The following is a 20925-nucleotide window of genomic DNA, read 5'->3' as shown; positions in this document are numbered from 1 at the left end:
TCACTCTGTAAATAATCCCTTTAGACCATTTTTCTCAAGGATGTAGAGAGAGAACCAAATGGTATTTTCAGTCTCCATACATGTACAATTTGAGAAACACTTTCTTCTGTACTATAAGAGAATATACCAATGATGACATTCAAAAAGTGATATAATTTAGAGGCACAACATATAAACTTTATTTTGTATTAGAGAGGGTTTTTAACCCTATTTTAATTTTATGTTTTCTAACATTGGTTTCCAATTTACTTGCTTTTATCAGTTTTTTAATAATTATTTTAATTTGGTTTAAAAATACAATTTTTATTCAACCCTTGCTTACCAATAAACACCAGCAAAATATTATTATATAATTTCAACTCTTTCTTGGAATTTTATTTTCATTAAATGCTAAATAATAACCCTGCATTTTAAGTCAAATTAATTCTGAGATCAAATTGATGGCTTTGCAAAAAACACATTGAAGTAAGTATCTACACAAGTAAACAATTAAGTGCATTAATTGAGATTCAGCATTCCGCAAAATATATGTGTTATATGCATATCTTGATATATTTCCTCTACAGCAACGTATATTTAATCAGTATTTCTCTAAAATAGAAAATAATCCACTAGATCCTCTGAAGGAGACCTGTGCCTTTCATACTAATAAATCACTGAATATATTTGACTACATAACTTATTTATCAGACTCTTAATTAACAAATTTTTTGACTATTGGATATTAATCATGACATATACTGGGCATGTTATAGATTTATATTCTGTAGTATTTAACAATTAAGGTAATTCATTTTCCCCACAGTATGATAACAATTATTTTAATGAAATAAATCTGTAATATTGTGTTTTACTGTGCACTGTTAGCAATAACCTAAAGTTATTCTGGTATGTCTCAGGGGTTTATATAGACTTTCGTGAATCCACTCATTCAGTTTTCACCTCTGGGCCTTCTCCAGAAGTCTGTGGAGATGGACTAGGGTTACATTCAACTCAGAGACATCACACTGGACTCAAAGTAGCTCTCCTCTCCAGTTTTTGGGGGCTTTCTAAGGCCGTGTGTATCATGTCTGGGTTCTTCTTTCCTTAAATGTGTTCTCCCCAGAAAGATGCTGTTTGATCTCTTTTGAAAAAGGATTTCTGGCAGGGATATTCCACCAAGCCGAAATATTTTTGGATACCAGGCAAGCTTAAGCTAAGCTTTGCTATGTGAACTTCAGATAATTACCTTAAATTGCTGAACCTCATTTTAGACTGAAACAGTAGTACCACGTGTTTCTAATTCTAATATATTTTCATATTATGTATAAGATCACATCAAGCATGATTATTATGTTTATTTAGCATTCATTTTTTGAGCATTGCCATGTGCCTAGCTTTGTTCTAGTTTCCAGGGACCCAAGGGGGGAAAAAGACCCTAAATTTGTGAAGCTTATTTTCTACTGTAGTCAGTACATTCCTACACCATAAAACAATTTTTTTCTCCAGATTCTTTCTAATTAAACATTTAGTCACCGTAGCCTGTGCAAAAAAAAACATGAACAAAAAAACTCTGTTAACTGTAACCAATATTTCTTAATAGCTGCCCGTGAATGGGAAAGGTAACTTCAGACTTCACTTTGAAGTAGCAAAGCAAAACAAGAGTATGTAAAAACAGACAAAAAAAAATGTTTATAGAACAATCACCCGCAGTGTAAAAAGAAGCCATGCCAAATACATTTGAATTCCAGAGTAATAGATATAGGTTTTGATTCAGCAACAAACAAAATCTCACGTGTCAGAACATCAGTAAATAAAATCCCTAGATACATATCAACCTTAATTTACAGAACCACGCTATAGTGGAATGACACCGTATGATCTATTTTATACACTTATTTAATATTTCAAAGAAGAATATAAGAATGTTATTAGCCTACTAAATTGTAAGTGATAGATCTACAGTCTTGTTTCCACTTACCATACCCTATACATCTTGCTGACAGCTTACTTTTTGGAAGAGTTGGCTATGAATTACTCTTAAGCATCTGAACTGTCTGATCCAAAGTTACTCTTCTATCTTCTCTTCCCTAGTGATGAAACATGTCTTTTTCTCAGGGGCCTCTTTTGTAAATTATAATTATTCTTATATAGTTCCCTTTGTTTTCTTGTTATTCCTTATTTCTCACATTGACGAGAAAGTGGAAGGATAGGTTATCATATATATTTAACATTTCCTGAGTGGTAAAGGACATTTCACTGATCATGATGTAACATTTATAGTCTAAAGATACTAAACCATGTGCCCCAGAAAACCTCCTCAAAGTTGTTGGTACCGTCTTATACCTTACTAGGCAGTTTGCTGTTCTCAAAGGAAAACTGAGACAGAAAACATATTTGTAAAAATAATAGAGATTATTTTACTGTTTGAAAGCAACATATAAACACATATATTTTTCAAATACATTTGAAGAATCTACATTGAAAAAAATCATTTGGCTCTTAAAGAATATGTTTTAGAATGCATGTTTTTAGAAGATAATTCTATTGCTCTATAAGGAAAAAAACAGGAGGGGAAACAAAGTGGTAAGAAGTAAAGAGTACTTTTCATATGCTATATTTATTTTATCTATATTTATTGTATCCATACACACAGATATATGTGTGTGTGTGTATATGTATATACACACACACACATATACACAATGTTAATATATTTAATAATAATCCAAACAAGTAATGTATCTTGTTCAAATTCCTATAATTATCATGTGGTAGAGGCTGCAAACTGTTCTCTTGCCTCATGTTACCGACTCTGTAATACAGATGTTTCTTGACGTAGCATGCCATTGTGTCCTGGTAAACCAACCCATCGTATGCTGAAAAGTCAAACATAAGTCAAGCATAAGTAAAACATGCATTTAATATACTCAACCTACCCAACATCATAGCTTAGCTTAGACTACCTTAAACATGCTCAGAACACTTGCATTAGCCTACAGCTGGGCAAAATCATCTGGCAATACAGTACATTGTAGAGTATCTGTTGCTTTACTGTGGCTGACTGGGAGCTGTGCCTCACTGCCACTGCCTAGCTTCATGAGAGAGTGTGAAACTGCTTTCCATTAAATGCATATCACTTTTGCACCATCATAAAGTTGAAAAAAATGTAAGTCCAACCGTAATAAGTTGGGACCATCTGTGCCCAGTCCATCCCGTCTGTATGATAGAATCTATGCCAGCTCAGAGAAATGGAAAATAAAAATTCATAATAGACAAAAATCCTGCACATAAACATTGAAAGAAAACAAAACAAAAAAAAACCCTTCCTATGAAATTTAAGAGGAAGGAAATGTCATATTCCCCCTCTGAGAAATAGCTGTTGGCCTCAGACTGCAAAAGAGGACCTGAAGAACAAGGCAGAAGGTAGCCTAGCTCAGCCAGCAGGACTAATGAAGCAGGTGTGTGGGCATCTCATTGACGCTATGGTAAGAAGAGCCATTTTCCATATTTGGAAGTTTTCCAAAAGACATAAAACATTTTCTCTTTAATCACATCTATTACACTCTAGAATTTTTCTTTTTCTTTTATTTTTTTTAAATTTTGCTTTAAGTTCTAGGGTACATGTGCACAACGTGCAGGTTTGTTACATATGTATACATGTGCCATGTTGGTGTGCTGCACCCATTAACTCATCATTTACATTAGGTATATCTCCTAATGCTATCCCTCCCCCCTCCCCCCTCCGCCAGCAGGGCCCGGTGTGTGATGTTCCCCACCCTGTGTCCATGTGTTCTTATTGTTCAGTTCCCACCTATGAGTGAGAACATGCAGTGTTCAGTTTTCTGTCCTTGCGATAGTTTGCTCAGAATGATGGTTTCCAGCTTCATCCCAAATTTTAAAAATGCTAGCTATTAGAGACAATTTCAGAAACTATAGCCTCTACTTACGAAAACTAGTGCCAAGTCTCAGAGTTTAATTACTGTAAAATCTTCCCCAGCAGCAAATGAAGGAAATACATGCCATTGAATTCTGAGTTGAAATCTTTGAGTTCAGTCAATGTTTTCGGAAAATGAGCTCCCACAGGACCACCCACAACTGAATGCTTAGATTACATGTCATTAGACTCTGAGCCAAATGGCAAAGTCTAAGAATTAAATTATGCATAAATATGTAAATATAAATATGTATACACACATATACAGCTAAACTTATATGAGGACTTATAAAAGAAAATCCTAGTAAGTTCATGGCATAGGAGCTTTATTGTCACCCGTAAAGCCTTCTGAAAATAGAGAGGAAAATGGAACATTCAGAAAAGTTAGGTGGTGGTTTCCAAGTGGCATTTATAGTAGATATATAAATTAGATAACCTTATTTGGCAAAACAGTTGCTTAATATTCTGAAAATTCTACAAATACACTTTTTGTGAACATGTTTCTTTTGAAATCTGAGCAGAATTTTACAAGTTGAATTATTTTAAACGTAATTCTAAAAGACAGTTTTCATATATTTTGGGCATTTCATTAATTGTAAAGGCTACCCATGCTTTATTTAAAATAATACTTAAGTTATATTTTACAGTGAATGTGTCAATGTGCCAAGTGACACCCACTGGTTTCTCTTTCCAGTAAACTTCCATGGGAGCAATATTTAATGACCCTGTTCATAAAAACAGGCTCCTTGCTGTCTGATAGAGTATTATTACTATGAATGAAGAGATTCCCTAAGTATTTAAAGCTATCCACAGATTTGCAAAGTGTCTGTTAAAAACTGCTTTCATCTTTGCTTTTCTTTGGTAACTACCTTTTGTTGATATTGTTCTTGTTGTTATAGTGGTGGTTGCTATTAGTGTTCACTGAAGAAAACAAGCTCTTACAAACAAAAAAGCATGAACAAAAAGAAATAACTGGAGTGGGGGATGGACTCAGGCTTTTTTATGTGAGTTCTGTTCTCACTTCTACCACTATTTTCTTTTTATTTATTGAAATTATTCTGTAGCTCAGCAAGGGGAAAACAAAAGGCATGAAAATTCATTTAAGTACTCTCTTTTATTTATGTTAACATTTCATCATATGCTGTTTAACAATTTACTAAATGTTTATTATGCACAGAGTTGCATTCTCAAGAGAATAAATAAGTTTCTGTCAGCACTTCTTTTAAGAAATCCTATTTTGGTTGTGGATTTTAAAAATTCATAATAAACATTTCCTTCAGGAAGAAGCCAAGAAAGAAAATGCTTTGACATTGCTGATAAGTGAGCTTGTAACTAAAGAAATGGAAAACAAACATGTGCATAAATATTCACTGTGTGTATGTGTGAAGGGAAAGAGGAGGGAGGGAGACAGAAGAAGAGAGAAGGAGAGAGGAAGAGAGATAGAGAGAAGGACAGAGCATGTGAAAGAGTGACAGAATAAAAAGATAATTAATTCTTGGATTTTATGATCTCCCTGATTGCTTCAGTGTTAACATTCCCACAGTTTGTCACCAGTCATACTTGCAAAATAGAAAGAGAAAAGCACAGAGAATAGACTAGATGATGTCCAAGGTTCTCTCAGCTCTGAAGTTTTATTATTAAGAAAAATATAGAATAGAAAATAAATGTCAAATAAATGTCAAAAGATGAAGAATGGCAATCTCTAGTACTTTCATATATCGTACATCATTTGACTCATGTGGAGATTATGTGTATATATATATATGCATATATATATACACACACACACACATATACACACACACACACACACATATACATACATGAAATTTACCAGCTCTAAGTTTTTATACTGAAAAATAAGAGAATTGGGTTGGAGGAAGAGTGACATTCTTGTCTTCCCTTCTTATTTAATTTTTTAAAAGGAATGAGAACATTTACCAGTAGATTATTATTTGTCAAGCACTCTTAGAAGCACTATATTAACTTATTGATATTTTTAATAACCTTATAATCCAAGCGTATTATGATAGTATCCTGATTTTTTAGATGCACAAAATTCAAACATGAGCAGTTAAAACTTGCCAAAGTCACAGTGCCTCTAAGTAGCAGAGCAGGGTTTGTCAACCAAGTAGTCAGGTTCTGAGCTTATCCAGCACATCAATCTGTAACTACCCAGTGGGTTCTCTTTGTCCGCTGCCTAGACAGAGCTGATTTATCAAAACAGGGGGATTGCAATAGAGAAAGAATTTAATACATGCAGAGCCGACCATATGGGAGACCAGTGCTTTATTATTACTCAAGTCAGTCTCCCCAAAAATGCAGGAATAGGATTTTTTAAGGACAATTTAGTGGGTAGGGGGTCAGAAAATGGGTAGTGCTGATTGGTCGGGTCAGAGATAAAATCATAGAGAGTTGAAGCTGTCCTCTTGCAGTGAGTCGGTTCCTGAGTGGAAGCCACAAGACTAGATGAGAATCTTGCAGCCTCTAGCTGCATGACTCCTAAACCATAATTTCTAATCTTGTAGCCAATTTGTTAGTCCTGCAAAGGCAGTCTAGTCCCCAGGCAGGAGGGGATTTATTTGGGGAAAGGCTGTTATGGTCTTTATTTCAAAGCTAACCTATAAAGTAAGTTCCTCCAAAAGTTAGTTCATCCTGCACCCAGGAATGAACAAGGACAGCTGGGAGGTTAGAAGCAAGATAGAGTTGGTTAGGTCAGATCTCTTTTACTGTAATAGTTGCCTCAGTTACAGTTTTTGCAAAGGTAGTTTCAAATCTAGCTCCACCTCTCCAAAGAAGATTGTGACATGACTCTCTCACTAACCACATGCAGGTTTTGCTGTATAACCAAAATGTAACAAAGAAAAAGACATTTTTCTGTCTATATAAAATAGTTTTCTGAAGGTGAAACCAAAATAAACATCTTCTATAAGCCTTTGGTCCAGATACAACAGTTCATATCTTAATGAATATTCTTATAGTTACTTTTGGTTTTATAAAGCTTCACTGTAACTTATCAATATAGTGAGCATTTCTCAATGTCATTAAATCTTCTTCATTGAGTGCATGCTTTTGAATGTTCATTTAATTGTGTCAAATTTATTTGATAATGGCTGCTTTTAAAACACATAAACATAGCTGGCTTACTGAATCTTGCTCAGAAGCCTCAGTTAAACATCTTTAAGTAATTAAATTAACCAATCTGTCTGCATTAGTTTTCTGTGCTGTGTAACAGGTTACCAGAAAGTCAGTGGCTAAAAATTACATACATTTTTAATCAAATGGCTTGTATGGGTTAGGAGTCCAGACATGGCTTAGCTGAGTCATCTGCTGTGGGTCTTAAGGCTGCAGTCAAGGTGTCAGCAGGCTACATTCTCATCTGGGGGCTCAACTGGGAGAGAATCAGCTTTGAAGCTTCCTCAAGTTATTGGCAGTATTCATTTCCTTGCTGCTATTGATCAGATAGCTTCTGTTTCTTGCTAGCTGTGTGCCATAGGCTGCCTGGCCACAAAAGGTCATCTGTAGTTCCTTGCCTAGTGGCCATCTCCATAGGCAGTTCACAAGTCACGTGCTTTTTCAAGGCTAGAAAGAGTGAGAACCAGAACTAGCAAAAAGAGTCTTATATGTTTCACAATCATGGGCATGACATCCATCATGTTTGTTGTATTCTTTTGATTAGAAGTGAAGATGATAAGGATATGCTACTCTAAAATATGCCAATTTGGCATAAGAACTATTTTGAGTTCCTGAAATCTATTATCTCTTTAAAAGCCTAGCTTCCCAAAAGAACTAAAAAGAACTAAGTTGTCATAAATCCATTCCCTGAGGGCAGCTTTATTCTTCTTGGACACCACATCCAGACAGACATTGTCACAAACTAACACATTCCCATGTAATTTCTTGAGAGCCCAAATACTCACTTGCTTTTCCATAAGTGCTCTTTCATCACCTCTTTCCCCTAGGAAGTTAGGTATATCGACCCCAAATTCTAACCACTCCTTTGGTGGGTAGGGGTTCAGAAATTTCCAGAGCTGAGTTCAAGTCTTGAATATCCTTGTTAATTTTCTGTCTCGTTGATCTAATATTGACAGTGGGGTGATAAAGTCTCCAACTATTATTGTGTGGGAGTATAAGTCTCTTTGTAGGTCTCTAAGAACTTCCTGTATAAATCTGGGTGCTCCTGTATTGGGTGCATATATATTTGGGATAGTTAGCTCTTCTTGTTGCTTTGATCCCTTTACCATTATGTAATGCCCTTCTTTGTCTTTTTTGATCTTTGTTGGTTTGAAGTCTGTTTTATCAGAGACTAGGATTGCAACCCTGCTTTTTTTGTTTGTTTGTTTGGCTTTGCATTTGCTTGGTAAATATTCCTTCATCCCTTTATTTTGAGCCTATGTATGGTTTTTTTTTGTTTGTTTATTTGTTTGTTTTTGAGACAGAGTCTTGCTCTGTCACCCCGGCTGGAGTGCAGTGGCACAATCTCGGCTCACTGCAAGCTCTGCCTCCCAGGTTCATGCCATTCTCCTGCCTCAGCCTCCCGAGTAGCTGGGACTACAGGCGCCCGCCACCACACCCAGCTAATTTTTTGTATTTTTTAGTAGAGACGGGGTTTCACCGTGTTAGCCAGGATGGTCTCGATCTCCTGACCTCGTGATCTGCCCACCTTGGCCTCCCAAAGTGCTGGGATTACAGGCGTAAGCCACCATGCCCGGCCGAGCCTATGTGTGTTTTTGCAGTGGCTGGTACTGGTTTTTTCTTTCCGTATTTAGTGCTTCCTTCAGGAGCTCTTGTAAGGCAGGTCTGGTGGTGACAAAATCTCTCAGCATTTGCTTGTCTGTAAAGGATTTTATTTCTCCTTCGCTTATGAAGCTTGGTTTGGCTGGATATGAAATTATGGATTGAAAATTCTTTTCTTTAAGAATGTTGAATATTGGCCCCCACTCTCTTCTGGCTTGTAGGGTTTCTGCAGAGAGATCTGTCAATTCATCAAATTCATTCTCTGTCCAGTTTTATTTCAGTCTGATGGGCTTCCCTTTGTGGGTAACCCGACCTTTCTCTCCAGCTGCCCTTAACATTTTTTCCTTCATTTCAACCTTGATGAATCTGACAATTATGTGTCTTGTGGTTGCTCTTCTCGAGGAGTATTCCTTGTGGTGTTCTCCATATTTCCTGAATTTGAATATTGGCCTGTCTTGCTAGGTTGGGGAAGTTTTCCTGGATAATATCCTGAAGAATGTTTTCCAACTGGGTTCCATTCTCCCCATCACTTTCAGGAACACCAATCAAATGTAAACTTGGTCTTTTCACATAGTCCCGTATTTCTTGGAGGCTTTAATTGTTCCTTTTCATTCTTTTTTCTCTAATCTTGTCTTCACACTTTATTTCATTAAGTTGATCTTCAATCTCTGATATCCTTTCTTCCGCTTGATTGATTCAGCTATCGATACTTGTGTATGCTTCACGAAGTTCTCATGCTGGGTTTTTCAGCTCCATCAGGTCACTTATGTTCTTCTCTAAACTGATTATTCTAGTTAGCAATTCCTCTAACCTTTTTTCAAGGTTCTTAGCTTGCTTGCATTGAGTTAGAACATGCTCCTTTCGCTTGAAGGAGTTTGTTATTACCCACCTTCTGAAGCCTACTTCCGTCAATTCATCAAACTCATTCTCTGTCCAGTTTTGTTCCCTTGCTGGCTAGAAGTTGTGATCCTTTGAAGGAGAAGAGGCGTTCTGGTTTTTGGAATGTTCAGCCTTTTTGCCCTATTTTTTTCTCATCTTCGTGGATTTATCTGCCTTTGGTCTTTGATGCTGGTGACCTTCAGATGCAATTTCTGAGTGGATGTCCTTTTTGTTGATGTTGATACTATTCCTTTGTTTGTTTGTTTTTCTTCAGTCAGGCCCTTCTGCTGCAGGTCTGCTGGAGTTTGCTGGAAGTCCACTGCAGACCCTGTTTGCCTGGGTATCACCAGCAGAGGCTGCAGAACAGCAAAATTGCTGTCTGTTTCTTTCCAGAGGGGCACCCACCAGATGCCAGCCAGAGCTCTCCTGTATGAGGTGTCTGTTGACCCCTGTTGGGAGGTGTCTCCCAGTCAGGAGGCATGGAGATCAGGGACCCACTTGAGGAGGCAGTCTGTCCCTGAGCAGAGCTCAAGCACTGTGCTGGGAGATCTACTGCTCTCTTCAGAGATGGCAGGCAGGAACATTTAAGTCTGCTGAAGCTGCGCCCACAGCCGCCCCTTCCCCCAGGTGCTCTGTTCCCAGGAAGTTGGGGGTTTTATCTGTAAGCCCCTGACTGGGGCTGCTGCCTTTCCTTCAGAGATGCCCTGCTCAGAGAGGAGAAATCTAGAGAGGCAGCCTGGCCACAGTGGCTTTGTGGAGCTGCAGTTCAAACTCCCTGGCAGAAATTTCCTTTTTTAAAATTTTTTGAGGCAGGGTCATGCTCTGTCTTCCAGGCTGGAGTGCAGTGATGCGATCATGGCTCACTGCAGCCTCAATCTCCTGGACTCAAATGTCCTCCCAAATCGGCCTCCCAAGTATCTGGGACTGCAGGTGTGCACCACCATGCCTGGCTGATTTTTTTCCTTTTTGTAGAGTTTCTTCTGAGTACTCCTATGTGTCTGCAGGATGCACATATAAATAAACTTCCTTTTTTCTCTTGTTAATGTATTTTTGTCATCCTAATTTATAGGGTCCCAGCTGGATAACCTAGGAGGAGATAGAGAAGCTTCCTCGACAGGTCACCGCCACACTTAATGGGGAGAGCAGATTACTGAAAGGCACGAACGTGAACAGGTAGGGATGTGGTTCCTCACACTGTTCCCTCTTCACTGGAGCTTCCTTGGTATATAGAGTTGCTCAAGAACAAAGCATCTCTGTGACAAGTGTTACAGGTGAGGGTTTCTGTCTCAGTGATCATTAAGTTAAGGCTCAAACAATGGTTAATTTTCCCTTCCAGGAAATCCTAATATGTGTGGTAAGTGTCTGTAGACAGGCAGTTCGGTGATTCAGTGATACCTTCTTTTTCCTCCTTAGTTTCAGCTGATCCTGAGGAGTGCAGAAGAAAGTGCCTTCAGCTCTCCCCAGAGTAAATTTCATGAAAAACAAGTAGTCAGTAATTGCAGACAGACTACACGAAATATATTATCAAAGTCAGGTGGCAATCTATCCACCCTTTCTGTGTACTGGGATTACAAATCTATCTTGCTTAAGGAAATAATGTGATTTTTAGAGGTTTTTTTTTTTTTTCCCAAAGAGCAAATTTTTTCATACCACCTACAAAATAGCCTCTTTATTACTTATTTACTCACTTATTCATTTATTCATTCATTGATTTAATAAATACTCTTGAGTTACCAGGAGTAATTTGTTCAGCCTCTTTGTCAGAAGCTATGAATACAGTGGTGAATGAGATATGATTCCTGCCTCAAAAAGGTTAGAATGCATTGGAGAAAACACATTAGAAAAACCTAAACAAACATCTAAAATAGTAATTAACCATGTGACAATAGGAGATACAAAGCAAACTAACAGAATTCTGTATTGTATCATAAAATAAAATAATAAGGCAAGTTTTATTTCATTAGTGCACCCCAAGCAAAGAGGCTTAGGTTGTCCAAGTATCTGCCCGAAAAGCTTCTCAAGATTTTAAGCAATGTGTATACAAGCAATAAAAGGAATTATCTTCTGAGCAAACTATCCCTTATCAGAAATCCCTTATCTTTCTCCACTTTTTTCTAGTAGAAAACATCAAGGGTTTTTGCGCCCACTCCCTTACACGCACACACACACACACACACACACACGTTTTAATCTGGCATATGGTATTCCAAAACACAATTGAACAATTGTCGCTTAATGGTTCAGTAATATTACTCGATATGTTCACAGAAAATTCTTAATAATTCTATTTGATTATAGTAGCATAGGTAGAATCAAAATTATATGAGCAGTAAGGAATATAGGGAGGTCAAGTGTTTTCTAAGAGCATTTTGTCCCATTATAATCCTACACATTAATTGGGAAAGAAAAGGACTCTTTACATTATTCAGGCTTTGCATACAGAAACATGGTATAGCTCTCCAGGTAGCTAAATATTTCATTTTTCTCAGTAAAGTTTTATCAAGTTCTCCCTATAGGTCTTACTCATTTTCTTTTTAGGGTTATTTTAAATAATACATAAGTGGTTTTGGTTGCTACTGAGTGTAAACAATGCTTGCCATTATGTCTTCTAATGGTTGCCACTGGTTTGAAATGTAATTGATTTTTGCGCATTTATCTTATATCTGACCATTACTAATTCCCTAAGTTTTGACAGTCGCTTGAATGGAAATGACATTCACAAAAGGTATGTCAAGGCTCACAACACTAGTTTTGAGCTCCATTTTTACTAACTAGTTATTTCAGAAACTATTTTTAATTTCTAAATGGTTAACTTTACTTTGTTTAAAGTCTTAGTATTACTTTTTAGCTTTATAGAATGTAGCATACTTAGACTATTGAGACAAGCATAAAGATTTTTTTAAGAATAAGAATACACTTTATAATTGCCCCTTGAGACTTTGAACATCTTTCTTTTTATTCTTCCTCGTCTGTCTTTTTTGGAATGGTACAGTTTTTATTAGTTTCAGGAATATGGAAGGTATACAATTTTAAATTTTCAAAATTATAATTTTATTTGTATATTTTGTCAGTGGCAAAACTGAGATGCCTTTCTTGATCCATTCCTTTTTATAGTTCTTCCTACCCCTTTCACTGCTTCCTGTCTATATCACTGTAATTTAGTAAAAAAATTTATTTTTAAAATATTGATACACAATTATAATGTATATGAAATCATTTAGATGAGTATTTAATGACAGTACTATGTATTGCAAGTCCGTTTCCATTATGATTCTCTATTTTGAGCTTTTAATTTAGTTTCCTCTCTCAGACTCGAAAAGGTGGTGTACTGTATAATTTTTTCAGTCTTTGCATAGGTGATTTTCTTTGCACAAGAAATGAGAGAGTAGAGCATACCATTATTTAGCTACAACAAATAAAAGACTCTAGTATTTTGTTAATAAAAATGTTCAAGTATTTACAAGCCCACATTGAAGATACATATTGCACGGTGTATAGTGTACTTACAATTGTTAGGCTTAATTGGGTTAAGTATAAATATCTAAGAATAGAAAGAAGCAGTGGAAAAGTTTCTTTTAAACACTGAATGTTGTATAAAATCTATAAAGGTCTGGGTATGTCCTTGACTAGAAACTTTCATGAGGAAGAAATGAAGCATTGAACTGACTAAGTCTTCCCCTCGTGTTCTTCCGAGTAAAAACACCTGTGGTTTCATCTGCTAAATCTTTGCTCAGGGTGATAGGTGAACACAGGCTTTCTTCTTTCTGTGCTTAAATATCTTTAGAAACTTAAAGGCCATCTGTACCCTAAGTTAGGTCATGCACAAGTGAAAACTCTCCTGCTATGTAACCCCACCCACTGCCCAGGTACATAATGCCATGCTTTCATTCCTGTCTGACTTTGTTCCCTTGGTGCTGGGTACACAGTTCCGCCTCTATGATTTAGGCCATTCTGCAACTTGTCACTGGCAAAGACTCTTTATAGTTGCCATTACCACTTCTCTCTACAATTACACCCTGTAAGAGGTCAAGCTGAATATATCAGGGGCCTTATACACACTGCCTACCTACATCTTAACTCTTGTAAATCCCAGATGTTGCACTTTAGCAGAGCACTTCTTTGGGGAATATTCAGGTTGTTGTTTTTCACTTTCTTAGCAACGAGGTACTCTAAGGAGGTATTTTTCCTTTCATTTCACTCCTATGTCTGTTCTGGTTTATTCTGCAGTGTTAACAGGTGAAAGAATCTGGGGAAATGTGTCTTTGATGATAGGACTCGTCTCTGAGCCACTTCTCAGTGCTCAAAAACAGCTTGCAGAAAGGTGGAGTTTCTGGAGGAGGAATGAAGTGGGGAAGCTTTTTCTTTCTCAAGAAATACTGTCTTTTGTATTTTGTCACTACTCTTCTTCCTCTCCATGTTACTATTTAGATGGGTCCAGTGCTCGTTTCCACTCAGGAGGATCTCTCTTCTGTTGAACACTTAGCTCTTGGAAGGTAAAATAAGGAGTAAGAAGCCATGGTATGGGTGGCTTAAGTGAGTTCTGTCTAAGAATTGGATTCGAGTGGCCAGTGTAATACAGGGCAACCAGTTCCATTTGAATTTCAGATAATCAGTGAATACTTTCTTTTCAGCATAAGTATGTCCCAATTATTGCTAGGTATACACTTACACTAAAAATTATTCTTTTTTAAATCTGGAATTCAAATTTAACTAGGTGTTCTGCATCATATTTTTATTTTCTAAAACTGCCAATCTTAGATTGTACTAATGGTCAAGACTGACATGTTGCTCATCCCAGATTACAATGATAGAAAATGTTATAATTAGAACCAATTTCCAAACTCAGGATAAAGATTCTGTATTTACAATTGTATTCTATAACCCATTTAAAGATACACAGGATTTAGGGAGGTAGGGAAATGGAGGTGAAATTTATAACAGCTGTGTAATTTGAAAAATTGGGGATTTGTTTGGTTGGTGAGTAATTAATGATTTTTATGAGAATATTGGTTTTGATTAATATGAATTTTATTTGTTATAAGTAAGGAGAGTAATGGCAACATTTTTAAAGTAGTGTTTTAATGAGGGAAACTGATAGAAGGTTTTTATGGGGTGACGGAGAGGGGAGGAGGTGAGTTATTAAATGCAGAGGAGGGACTTTGGTAGTGTAGATGTAGTGAGTTATGTCGGTACATAGGTTGTATGTTATGGTAATAAAGTTATAGTTTTTGGGGGAGTGGAGACTTTAATGTAGTAAGGAGGAATGTTTCTTTGTATTTATTTATAAGTTGTTGGGGTTTGTCAGAAGTTGGCTTTAGTTGACGAAGTGACCATGTTTTATATAGAGTTAGAAAGAAAAACAGGCTGTAATGCAGGAGACTGTCATGCCTAGAGACCTTCCCCATCTGCTTACACTTGGAGAAGGTTTGGAAATTCAAAATCCAGAAGAAATTTCAATACCAGAAGATATTACTAATAATCACCTTCTTGCCCTGATTTCAGTTTAGAAAATCAATCTTGCCAATGGGAGGAATTAAGCATAAAAGTATCTGTTATCACACAACCCCCATAAGCCTCAGAACATAACCTATAATGTATGCTAACACCATTTTGGCAGAATTAGCAAATGGTATTTAGTTTTTAATAGAAAATGTTTGAGGAAAATTGAAACAAATTTTTCAGTGCAAGACATGAAGTTACAGCATTCTATCTCTGCTTTCTGAAGTGTCTTTCATCGCACCCTTTTTAACTAGACAATTTCTTATTACTCAAATCTCACATCACCTACTACAGAGAGCCCTCTATGGATCACCTCCCTCTCCCATGGAGAGTTCTTTGAGGACAAGGATCATTACTTATTCAGCTCTGTATCCCTAGAACCTAGTGAGAGGTGAAGCCAGCTGGGCTTCTGGGTCGGGTGGGGACTTGGAGAACTTTTATGTCTAGCTAAAGGATTGTAAATGCCCCAATCAGCACTCTGTAAAATGGACTAATCAGCGGGATGTGGGTGGGGCCAAATAAGGGAATAAAAGTTGGCCGCAGGAGCCAGCAGCAGCAACCTGCTCTAGTCCCATTCCATGCTATGGAAGCTTTGTTCTTTTGCTCTTCACAATAAATCTTGCTGCTGCTCACTCTTTGGGTCTGCACCACCTTTAAGAGCTATAACACTCACTGCGAAGGTCTGTGGCTTCACTCTTGAAATCAGCGAGACCATGAACCCACTGGAAGGAAGAAACTCCAGACACATCTGAACATCTGAAGGAACAAACTCCGGACACACCATCTTTAAGAACTGTAACACTGTGAGGATCCACAGCTTCATTCTTGAAGTCAGCAAGACCAAGAACCCACCAAAAGGAACCAATTCTGGACACATTAAGAACCAGCGAAGCTCAAGAAATATTTGTTGAGTGAATGAAGAAGTGAAATCTGCAATACAATTGCATGGAAACAGTAACCAGTAAGCAAATTTTGAAATAAGGAGAGCTGTGGAACAATCCAAAACACACAATTGCAAATCTTTAAAACAATACTGGAAAATCATTAAACTAAGATAAGAGTTAATAGGAATTAAGAGCATGAGAGACTTTGAGCCCCATGTTAGAAAAGTGATGTTCAGTATTTAACCTTAATGTGCTTAAGTTTTAATCAGACATTTCACGTACTGCCTTCTTGACCAGGCCCCATTCTTTGGAACAGAGGACATTCAGCACAGGTAGATATTTATAAAATAAATTTTCCCTATTTTCTAATAAAATAAATCAATTGAACCATAATCGCATTGTGTTATTGAGATCTCGTCTAAATTTGTATGATCAGATATAGTGAGTGGCAATATAAAGTGCCACTACATTTTAGAAAATGAAACATTTTAAAAAAATCCCTCTTCACTGCCCCACTTCACCTGACTAGCTAAAAATAATAATCATGAAATATTAAAAATAAATGAATAGGAGCAGCAGGAAAAAGAAGAGGTGAGAACAACCCCCAGACCAACCAAAGCCCACTGTGCAACCAAAGCCAAGGTGAAAGAAGAACCACAGAGAAACCACAAAGCTGTCTGCTAAACCTGCTCCTCCAAAGCCAGAGCCCAAGCCTAAAAAGGCTCCTGCAAAGAACGGAGAGAAGCCACCTAAAGGGAAAAAGGGAAAAGCTGACACTGGTAAGAAAGGGGATAACCGTGCATAACATGGAGATGCTAACACAGACCAGGCATGGAAAGCTGAAGGTGCTGGAGATGGCACATGAAGTGTGTGCATTTTTGGTAACTGTGTGCTTCTGATGACTGTGTAGTTTGAACTACTATTTTTTATCAAGTTTTATTAAAACACAGAATTTTGTTTATTTTTCTGTTAAGCTATGTGATGTGGTTTGGCTGTGTCCCTATCCAAAATCTCATCTTAAATCGTAGTCCCCATAATCCCCACGTGTCAAGGGCAGTACCAGGTAGAGGTAATTGGATCATGGGGGCGGTTTCTTCCATGCTGTTCTCCTAATAGTAAGTGAGTCTCAGGAGGGCTAATGGTTTTATAAGGGTCTGGAATTTCCCCTGCTTGCACTCAATCCGTCCTGCCACCCTGTGAAGAAGGTGCCTGCTTCTGCTGTGCCTTCCGCCATGATTGTAAGTAAGTTTCCTGAGGCCTCCCCAGCCGTGTGGAACTGTGAGTCAGTTAAACCTCTTTCCTTTATAAATTTTCCAGTCTGGAGTATTTCTTCAAAGTGGTGTGAGAACTGACTAATACACTATGTTAGCACACAGAACATTTTACTGTTTTTTGGGGGAGGGGCAAATGTCACTAATAGAATGTTTCTGAAGCTGGATTAATATGGGGAAAACCCCTTTCCCCTCTAGCTCTGAGAGACTTTTCTTGGCTCCCAGGATAAGGGATTCCCTTCTACCTGACTTTGACCACACGCAGCCACTTTGGCACAAATGCCTTGTGGTATGGAAAAACAAATTCTTTTCGTGTCCTCTTCTCCCTTTCCACCTTCAGCAAAGACTTAATTGCTTTAAACCCAGACGCCTGTTGGGATCCGACCTCCAATAATTGGTTACCAGGGTGTCAGGCAATCTGGACTTTCCGATGATGCCACTGAGATGGTGCCCCTCAAAAGATCAATGGTTCTGTTTCTAGATTGTGGATCTTCACGTGAATTCTGCCATTTTTATTTCACTTCCTAAAAGTCAGGGTCGACTTGTGAAAAGTTGTAAATGACGTGCTAAATGTGAAGTGTCAACCCTCACTCTAAACTTTCCCTGTTCAGAGCATCAAATGGAGACTTCACTGGGTTTTATAGTGGCTTTCTGATTTTTGGTAGTCCATTGAAGAAGGAAGTTTAAAAGTCGTATACTGTTAAGGATTGCCCATGTCCTGCCAGAAATATCATGACTGTTTATGGAAAGTATCTTTAATAAAGCTGGATACTGTTTGACTTGAATAAATTAATAAATTAATTAATTACATAAAATCTGAAAATATTCTTACCCTTAAACACGGGAATTATATTTCTAGATTAATTCAAGTATAAAACGATTTTTATCGACAAAGAGGTATATTGATTCATTATACATTGCAACACGGGACAGGAGACAATCTAGCTATCCAGCAATCAGAAAATGGTTAAATAAGTTATAATACCTACGTTCGACTAGAAATTACTTAGCTCCTTAAAATATTGTTTAGAAAAACATTACTCACAAACCATTTATAATACTTCATTGTAAAATTAAATATAATCAAAATATAATTGATACAAAAAGATTATTAGGAAAAGTAATTGGAGAAAGTAGAACAAAAAGAACATTTTCAAAAAAATGGTTATTTGACACTTTTTATGTGCCAGACACTTTTCTAAGTATTTTAAATATGTTAACTCATTTAAGCCTCATAACAGCCCTATGGAATAAATACCATTATTATCGACAGTTTTACAAATAAGGATGTAAGAAACAAAGATGTTAAGTTACTTGCATAAAGTCACACTTTAAAATCAGTAGAAGAGAAAATATTCAAACAGAGGCTACCAATAGCACAGTTATAAGTATGCATCGATGTTGGGATTTATCACCTTTTAAAATTTTTCTTTATGTTGTGTCATATTGTATATGAAATTATTATATATGTAATTTCATTATTCATTACTTAATATTTTCAGAAAATAATATTTAATTGAGCAGGACTTTGAGACATTAAGATGAACTGTGCTGTTTCATCTGAACTTGAAATTTTTTTAGTTCTGCCTTACGAAAAAGCCTTTTTATACCCTGATATCTGAATATTTAGCAGTGAGGTCCACCATGGATATTAAATTCTTCTCGATGGCAAATAGCATACCAGGAAATAATTTAATTGCAATCCTGGAAGGTAACAGAAAAAGATGAGATCACACAGGCCATTAGTCTCGAGGCATAGGTGGAGATCAGTCAAGTGAAAAGGAAGCAGGTGTCTAAGTTAGATGGCAAGAGACACAATTAGTAGTTCCCCGGATTTGCACAGGAGCCTCCTGAGGCTCGCGTAACCGCTTCCCAGCAGGCACGCAGTCTGACACCTGAGATGGCAAGCTGAGCTAAGAAAACTCAGGATAGCAGTCACCTAGCTGGAAACAGGGTTGCTGCCGGAGGGAGGAGAGGGGTATGTGGCAATGCTCCCGCAAATCCCTAAAGAGCGCTGCTCCATTTCCCTGGGCTACAGTCTCTGCAAGTTGTGCTGTAAACACGCCCTGGAAATGCATCCGTTCTACAGTTATTTCCATCCTAGTGTAGCACTCCTGTAGCCTTGTTTCAAGGCTTGTTTCAAGGTTGCAGAAGTGCTACGCTAGGATTGAAATAACTGTAGAACGGATGCATTTTGTTCTACAGGTTCAAAATGCTCATACTTAAGTACAATCTAGGGACACTTTATTCTAGAACCTGTGTGACTGAAATTATAAATGTGAACACTCCCTTATATGATTCACTTTAAAAAAAAATTCATTGTTGTCTTTTGTACTTTGGCATTATCCAGTCAAAATTAATAACAACAAAAAGCTAAAGTATTATTTTTTTCAAGATGAACAGATCTTATAATCTCACTCGATAAAAATAACTTTAATGTGTTGAATCAGGTGAGATATCTAGATATCCAGCTTTCTAGTGTTATTCACATGTTTTAGAAGCACGCCTACCTCCATCTCTGTTCCTTGAAGTATGAATATTATCAACGAGAAAGGATATCTGAACAACGGCACTAGAAGTAAAGTGATAGAATTTAGTTTATATATTCAAGTCCTAGGCTAAGTGCTTTCACAAGTATTAACAAGTGAGAAGAAAATATTCCTCTTGGAAGTGATTGCCACATCATATCCTCTAACGAACAACTTTCCTTCACCTGATATTTTCTTATCATAAATAATGTGCATGCATTGCCAAACACTGTAATCTGATTTTCTCTAGGTAACAGCATGAGACAATGAAATACAACTCTGCTTTTTCTTTTACTAAATAATCGACTTAGCAAGTGTTATAGGACCAGTATTGAGATTCCTCTTCTGGATCATTAGAATTTCAAATATTATCCTTCCCCATCTCCACCCATTAGATAGGCAATACATGGGAAAAAAAGGTATAGCTATAGATACATCTCCAAGGACAAATGCTTTGTGTTTTATATGCTTAAACAGATTTTAGGATTGCAAACCCTTTTCAAGTGCCATATTGCTGTAGAAATTAGTTATAATCTGACAATATTTGTTCACAGTAATGCCCTGTACAAACACATATTGGGGTTGGGTGTTCTAAATTATATTAGTACTAAATCTCTATGAAGACAACTGCTACAACCTAATCCCTCTGTCTTCTGGGTAAACTGTATGTCAACACTGTGTACACTTGGCTAAATTTTCAATGTCTATCAATTGTGGATTTGGACAAACTAGGCTCCTCTGTAAATGTTCAGTCCTTACAAAGTTAGTTAGAATAGAGTTTATTCTATTTATCAAATTGACTGCAGTATTAGTAAAAGGGAATACTGCTATAGATACTTAGGATGAATGCCATGTCTTTCTTAATGACATTTCCTGATTAATGTTTAACATAATGTGCTAACAGAGCTTGCACGTGGAGAGCAGGGCATCAGAATGCTTAAATACAAGGCCCACAGTTGCTAGCTAAAAGTCATGAGCCCTGGATAAGTCATTTAACTATTCTAGAATCAGTTTGTTAGTGTCTAAACTATCTCGGAGCCCTCAAATCCGATCAGTCTATGTATCTCTTCTAAGACAAGCCGTGGGTTTCTATTATTTATCCAGTAAACAATTTTTTAACCTCTATTACTATTCAAACAATGTAGGATGTATAGCATTGCACAAATTCCTTTCACAGATATTACCATGTAGATGCCAAATCATACAAAATG

At 37.0% G+C, this 20925-nt stretch overlaps 1 protein-coding gene across 1 annotated transcript in view; it reads left to right on the top strand.

Moving 5' to 3' along the window:
• Positions 1-20925, top strand: part of LOC134732552 (laforin-like) — a 267798-nt gene that overhangs the window by 143572 nt on the left and 103301 nt on the right. The window contains exon 3 of the mRNA XM_063618487.1: positions 10602-10705. The gene's annotated coding sequence lies outside the window, so the exon portion shown is untranslated. The remainder of the gene's footprint in view (positions 1-10601; positions 10706-20925) is intronic.

The sequence above is a fragment of the Symphalangus syndactylus genome, chromosome 15 (assembly GCF_028878055.3).
Source record: "Symphalangus syndactylus isolate Jambi chromosome 15, NHGRI_mSymSyn1-v2.1_pri, whole genome shotgun sequence".
NCBI classification, from domain to species: domain Eukaryota; kingdom Metazoa; phylum Chordata; class Mammalia; order Primates; family Hylobatidae; genus Symphalangus; species Symphalangus syndactylus.
This window is presented reverse-complemented; position numbering and strand designations above follow the sequence as displayed.